A 7,688-nucleotide genomic window follows, 5' to 3' on the forward strand; every position below is an offset into this window, starting at 1 on the left:
GATTATATATAAAAGTTGAACTATACGACACTTTTTAAATGAATCTAACAAGTATTTTCCCCTCTCTAAACTTCAAAAAAATCTGTTGTAAACTAGAGACTAAACAGTTGCAAATACTTTTAAATTGAACTCAAATAAAATATAGGAACTGAACTGAGTGTATTTTTCAGATTTTTGCTAGCATGCATCAAGACATTTTATATATGATTTTACATTAGAACATATACTAATTTCTATGCCAAGTAACTTCAAACAAAACAGAAGTGGAGCTTCATTTACAAGAACAGAACAGAACATATGCTAGTTTAGATCATACAAGATTTTCTCAAATGCTTATTAAGGCATAACACACAACACCTGTTGTGCTATAGGAAGAACACGTAAACAGAGGAAATTGGACAAAGAATCGTTAAGTAGGTGTACTAAAAAGCACACAAAACATGTACTGAAAAAGAACATAACTCCTTAGCGTTTGCATCGGCCTCCTATGGCAGAGGTGAACGGTCTGATCACTGCGTCGTCGCACGGCCTCGTGTGGCAGAGGTGAACAGCTTGTGGTGGTAAGGTTGAACGGCCTGAGCGCTGCATCGTTGAACGGCCTCATGTCGAGGCAGTGAACGACCTGGGCCGTGAAGGTTCAAGCAGGGGGTGTTAAGAGGGTGTGTCGGACTAATTTTGTAGTGTCAGAATCAGTTCTGTAGCTGGTCACCACGCACGCCTACTCAACTGCACCATGCCACCGTCCCACTGCTCATAAGTACACTTGGCGCATGCTCGTTGTCGTTGGATGTACCTTGCATACACACAACAACCACCAATTAGCATGCACAAGTTCATGTACAGTAACATTACAAATTTGCAATGAAACCTAAAAAGATCTGTAATTTGAAATACTTCATTTTACTTTCCAAATACTTTATTTGTTTTGAAATATGAACTTCTATTTTTATTTCCTTAGAACTTATTATGATTTCCCTCCGAACAACAAAAACATGTTTGGTTTACTTACCCATAAAATATTTGAAGTATGTCAAATGAAAAAACATTCTGAGGCCTGGAAGTGAGAAAACACATTACACTCATCGAGGTAGATATCATTCTGTGCGTACCTTGCCACATACCACATCGGATTCCAAGATCCTAGATGAACTTCAGCAAAGTGAAGTGAAACCTTTTTCTAACCTAAGAACTGCAGAAAATTAGCTCAATTTATTTAACCACAACAAATAAACTCTTAAGTACTTCTGGCAAGTATATTTGAATGGACATATCCTTTTTCTAGTTACTGAATTGCTAACTACTCCAAATAAACTTTTAACTACTTGTGGCAAGTATTTTTGAACTGACCTTTTCCATGTTTTTTGTGTGTGTCTTTTCCCAAATCTTTTCCAACCCTCTTCTCTGAACTTTTATATTTATTTTTCACGAACTTTTTAAGTTACCCTAGTTGAACTTCTAGTGTTTTCTTTCTTTTACTAATTTTTCTTTGTCTAGTATCATCTCTGTCTCGTAGTTTCCCATCCATCTCACTATGTTCGAACTTTTGGCAATCTGGAACATGAACTATCTGTGAAAACACATGCTCCAGTATAATCTGAGACGCCAATTCAAGCAAAACAATCAGTACTATTCACATTTATTAACAACAGCTTGAGATGCTCATGTAGAGGCTAGTGCAAGCTACTAGTACTAGGCATCCAGCGTGGTTGGAACAAACTAGATGAACAAATGATTTAACGGGGCAGCACTACATACACAGGCATGAATAGGAACAACGCTATGTACCTGGAGAACGGCCACAACAGCAAGCGACACATGCGACTACGTCAAACTTAACCACGATGAGGCGGCCACCAACAGCGGACCGTCACCGAAGCCCTTATTGAACGAACACATGCGACGAACACCTGCATTTTGTTTTCCTTTTGTTTACTGAATGGTCGTGAAGCTTCACAGTTGGAAGCTTTTATGCATGTCAATCTTTCACAGTTGAAAGTAATCTGAGCTATCTCAAAACATCGAACTGATACATACATGCAAGAACGAAACCGGTACAAGCAATACAAACAATCAATATGAGGAGGAATCTCTAGATGAATAAGAACAGAGCATCAAGAAGATTCATCAAATTCATACCAAAAATATGAGGGGTCACGGTACACCAACCAATAGGCTATGCGGGAGGAGGGCACCACCTACGGCGGGAGGACGGCGTGACCTGCAGTTTCAGTGGTATATGCCTAACAATAATTGGAAGGTAGATGATCAACCAGTGTCGGCCTCCAAGGCCAACAACCTTCTTGACAACACAATGTAGACCGACCAACATGGACTTTGTTGGGTTTAGTTTTTTTATTCACGCACTGTTAGGCGTGCCCATTTTGAACTTACAAAGTTTTATATACCCATATGAACCTTCCTATAGCCATTTTGAACTTACAAAGTTTTTCTTGACGAACTTCCATGTGGTTTGTTTACAAGGAACTTTCATAAAGGAACTTCTCGCGCAATTGCACATGTACTGGTTATATTTTCTCCCGAAGCCAGAATGGTTTTCATATGTTTCGTACACTATGGTGATGAATATAAACAACGGGTGAGCACCAAGACAGCTCCAACATGGGATCCCTTTCCCCAAGAGGAAGCAATAGGAATTATTGCTTAGAAAATAAGCAAGTGCAAGTATGAGGAGAGTAACAAGAGTTGTACTTTTGGTGTAAGCATACATGAGCAGGGCTTGCCCAGAGGCCGCAAAAGGGGCAACGACCTGTGCTGGTTGCAGGAGCTGGACTGACCACCTAGGCATCACATCAAAGTCATTAGCAAGATTAACCACTACTTTTTACAAGAATTAGCCAGCAATTAAAAGGGTGAGAAATAAGAGTTCTAGTAATTATAATTTCCAAACACTAGTAGCAACCACTGTTTCGGTTCAGTTTCCTATGAATAAAATCAACACCACGTCTCTTTATGAATAAAGCAGCATGCATTATGTCAAGGCCATGTCCACACTTCCTCGCACAACGATTCAAAATCCTCTCAGATAAGCTCGAACAGGTTGCTATTCTCAAGCTATTTGATTTTCACACAAAAAGTTGTGAGCAGATAAACTTACACATTAAAAAGAGAGTATCAATTTCTCAATCGCTAGAGAAAATAACACGAGAGCGGTGCCAGCTTCCCTGTAAACCCACACCTACGCCCACCTAATCCAGCAGCGATCGAGCCAGACGAGAAGGAGCCAGCATTGAAGCACTTGGGGGAATGAAGAAACGGAATCATCTGGGTTCCATGTATAAATCATGGGAGCTCCTAGGAATTTTATCCAACACAACCAGCGCCTACTACTGTGAGCACCACATTTGCAGCTGCAGGAACACCGCCAACTGAACGGACTCTGGTGGCGGTGCTTAACGGCCTAGGTGGCTGAGTTTGAACGGCATGGGCGCTGAGACGGTGGAGCGGCGCGCGTCTGTAGGAAGGCATGGCGGCGCACGTCGACGAGGAGGCGGGGGGCGCGCGTCGGCAGGGAGGTGGGGGTGCGCGTCCGCAGGAAGGCGTTTAACAATGAATGAATTACAGTACCAACACTTAATGTTTTAGATTTCCTTGGCACAACAAGTTAGTACATCTAGCAATATAGGCCAAATAAAATCCATAGACTACAGATTGAGTAAAATAAGAATTGAAATGAACTAAAACTAAAATAAGAATTGAACTGAAATAAACTTGGATATTGTACTGAAATAAAATAAGAAACTTTGACTAAACTAAAATGAGAATTTGAAATTGGACTGAACTAATTTTTTTTGCTGAACTGATCATGAAATAACAAGAATCAATTTGTTCTGGAAATGTATTTTAAGCATCAAGTCCACGAGGTTTGAGAAGTTACAGAATCATTTTTAGTTTCAAGCACAATTGCAATTCAGAATTGCTAACATAATTTCAAGGTACTATGCAAAAAAACACATTACAGTATATTGAGATGTCAACTACATGTACCATCTCAATACAGTATAAAAAATGAATCAATAGTAAGAAACAAGGTAGTAACAATCCTAACTCTGCATAGTTTTGGGATTTGTAGAAGTCTGAACATGGTTATCATAGTTAATTAGTTATTGTGTAAGCAGGATGTGTTTACACACACCTATAATTAAGAATTGAACTGAACGACCCATTTTTCTTGTACTGAAGCTTGTTTTCAGAATTCGTATCAGTGGCTTATTAAACACATGCATCAACATCGAGGAACACTAGAAAAAAGGACACCGCTGTACAGGAACTACAGTGGACAGATCCAGAGGAGAAATCCTCAAGCAAAAATCAAGAGAGGTCGCAATCTCCATGGAAGATGCCGACGTACCCCTGCTCTATCTCCTCCCACTCCTTGCATACAAACACATACCAGAGAGAGAGAGAGAGAGGATGAGAGGGAGATGACTGAGACGGATCGAGGGCGGACACGGGGTGGCCTGCGAGCAGCTCTTCTCGCGACCAGCAGCAGAGTGTGATGTTGTACTGTCGAGGCAAAGTTCCTCGACCCAACGGCTCCACGCGCAGCCGCTGAGCGCAGGCCATGGCGCGACAGCAGAGGGTGGCGCATGGGAGTGAAGCTGCGGCCGTGGCGCGAGTGAGGGGTTCCGAGGATGGCGTGGAGGAGTACAAGAACTGAATATAGCACAAATGTTGAACTTGCAGGTTCCATACGCAAGCTAGACATGAACAGGGCGGTGCGTGACCAGAGGCGGTAGTGGAGACACGGCGCGGCATGCTAAGGCAGACGCGGTGGGGGAAGGCGGCCGACGGTGGCTCGCCAGAGGAATGCGGCCAGAGGTTGCTCGCCGGAGGAAGGCGGCCAGCGATGGCTCGCGCGAGGAAGACAGCCGGCGGTTGCTCGCTGGAGGAAGGTGGCGGGCGGTGGCTCGCGCGAGGACTTGAACTGATCCTCGGTGGGGCAGAGAGGCAGCGGCGCGGTGGGGCAGAGGGCCGGCGGCGTGATGGGGGAGAGGGCCGGCGGAGCGGTGGGGGAGAGGGCCGGCGGCGCGGTGGGGGAGAGGGCCGACGGCGCAGTGGCCTAGAGGGGCGGCGGCGCTCGGGAGGAAGGCGGGGGTCGTAGGGTGTGACGGGTTGCGGGGGGCTCGTGCGGGGCGAGTTTTCGTGGATCACCTCCTTATAGGGCCGAGGTAACAGAATAGTCCAGCCCCATATATATTCATTACTCAAGATGCAGAATAAATTATTGTTTATTTAAAGTAATCTTGCAATCGTTTTTTAAATAAATTAGGTTTATAATATAAAAAGTTAAGTGCATATTGATTCAATATGTAAAATTTAATAAAAAAATAAAAAAATAGGTTATAAGACCGGAAAAATCACATTTATGTACGTTTTACACTATATTCTTACATTCGCAATTTTACGTAACATAAAATAATTTTTACGGTGAGTATATTTTCTTACGTTCTCTTTTTATGTGTGAAATAAGACAAAATTTACGAAACATAAAAATATGTTGCATTGATGTCAAATTAGAAAGGGGATGAAGAATAACTATTCCCCACCCAGGGTGACGAATAGCGTGACCCCTCATTCACACACATGTTCCCATTCTTTAAATGAACAACTTTTTACTCACCTATATCTAGACTGAGAGCATATTCCCGAGAGAGACTGAGAGCATGCGGTTAATTAGATGATGAGTGAGAACGATCGACAGAGCACGTGTGGTTGGCTAAATATCTAACTAGATCTAGTTGTTGGGGGAGGAGAGATGAATCTAGCTAGCTAACTAATGAAGAGGGGTTCTGGTAGATGGGGCATTAATGGGGAGAGAGAAGAGAAGTGAGAAAGAGATAGGCCATTTATGGAGGAGGGTGCCATTAATGAGGAGAGAAGAGAGGTAGGAGGAAGAGAGAAGAAGAGAAACAATGATGGAGCTAGAGGGGAGAGGGGAGAGGGAAAAGGAGGGGGAGAGGGAAAAGTGGGGTAGAGAAAGGGAAGGGGTGGAAAAGGTGGCACCAGCCGCAACTAGCAATAACGCTGCTTTGCAAAAAGCGCTGCTGCTATTGGACTTAGTAGTGGCGCTTTCCAGGAAAAGCTTTGCTACTAAGTGGGGGCCACTAGCAGTAGCGGTGCGTAAAAACAGAGCGCTGCTACTAAACTGTTAGTAGTAGCGCCTTTTCTGTACACCGCTACAACTACAAAAATAGTCGATGGCCTCGTCTGGTCCCACATAGTAGTAGCGCGTTTCTGCTTCATATCGCTACTACTATGAAGTTACTAATAGCGCTCTCCATGAAAAGCGCTACTGCTAAATAGCAGCGGCGTTTACTTCTTTCCAACGCTACTATTATACTACTGTGTATAAGCGTTTTCGTAGTAGTGACAGTAGAGTAGTTATTTATTACAGGGTACAGTACAATAGTTTTACTGAACAGATTTCCATAAGCTTTAGCACTGGAAGATTTCTATAAGAATTAACAATACAAAATGTAAAGGTAACAAGTTTTAGCATATACTAGCTGTGCAAGAGCATTAAACCAAATACAAAAGTCTGAAGGTAACAAGCATTATTAACTAATAACAGTATAAAAAATTGCAAACCATGTACCTTCAAGGTAAATATTATTTCGAACTCGAGGGGACCTAAAAATTGCTATCCCAACACTACAAAAAAAGACACATCCGTGACATTTTGGGTCGAACGAATTTTTTTTATCATACATATGACACTTCTATGACGATAATTGTGAAAAAACTCGGTATCATTATAGATGTGGTGGGCTCCTACTTCTATGACAAAAAATCATGACAGAAAATAGGCTTTTCGTCCTGGGCGGGCCGGAGACGCAGCTGCATGGCATTCTTTGGGCCGTCCATGACGGAAAAACCATGGTATAAGCGAGGGGGAGGAAAATTTCGGGGAGTTCCCGGTTACGGTGGGAGGTCGGGGGCCGAGCGATGCGCGTTTCTCTCGTACACGTACGCGTGTGTGTGCGAGGCATTGGCTCTAACTGAACCCGAGCGAGCCTTTGGGCTCTAACTAAACCCGAGTGATTGCACTGCAGGCTACGCGTTACTGAATCCGAGCGATCGATCGATGGATGTTAACTGAACCCGATCAAGCGATTCCTTCGCTACTGCTGCTAACTGAAGCCGATCGATGCTGCCTCCGGGATGAATAGTGAGCGTTGCGGGGGGTTTGGATGAACAGTGAGCGGTGGCGTTGCCTCTGGATGAACAGGACCCCGTGGTGTGGTGGATGGCTGGATGAACAGTAGACAGTGGAGGGGTGCCCGTGGAGGGGTGGTTGAATAGGACCCCGTGGTGTGGAGGGATGGATGAACAGTAGACGGTGGATGGATGGTTGAATAGTAGCCGGTGGAGTAGCGCGCGGTGGAGGCTGGATGAACAGGAGCCCGTGGAGGCTGGAGGAGGTCGACGGTAGCCCGTGGAGGCTGGAGGAGGTCGACGGTGGAGATGAACATTATCCCATGGAGTCCCGTTTTACGGTACGCCACACCCCTCCCGATGAATAGGACCCCCGTTTCGACCGTAGAATGTCCGTTTGGTCCGTTTTGCGGTACGGCACACCGCTTCCGATCAACTGGACCCCCGTTTCGACCGTAGGAGGTCCGTTTCATCCGTTTTGCGGTACGCCACACCCCTCCCGATCAACAGGA

General features: G+C 44.3%; 1 long non-coding RNA gene across 4 annotated transcripts; it reads right to left on the minus strand.

Moving 5' to 3' along the window:
- Nucleotides 1–247: 247 nt before the first annotated feature.
- LOC125520982 lies at nucleotides 248–5,158 on the minus strand. Of its 4 annotated transcripts, none has more exons than XR_007288946.1 (3): nucleotides 2,137–5,158; nucleotides 1,110–1,907; nucleotides 248–793 (listed from the first exon to the last, which is right to left on the minus strand). It is a non-coding gene; the product is annotated as an uncharacterized LOC125520982 (long non-coding RNA). The 4 variants fall into 4 exon arrangements; XR_007288944.1 differs by having other exon boundaries at nucleotides 1,110–1,182; nucleotides 1,786–5,158; XR_007288945.1 differs by having other exon boundaries at nucleotides 1,110–1,189; nucleotides 1,786–5,158.
- Nucleotides 5,159–7,688: the final 2,530 nt, after the last annotated feature.

Source organism: Triticum urartu, chromosome 7 (genome assembly GCF_003073215.2).
Source record: "Triticum urartu cultivar G1812 chromosome 7, Tu2.1, whole genome shotgun sequence".
NCBI classification, from domain to species: domain Eukaryota; kingdom Viridiplantae; phylum Streptophyta; class Magnoliopsida; order Poales; family Poaceae; genus Triticum; species Triticum urartu.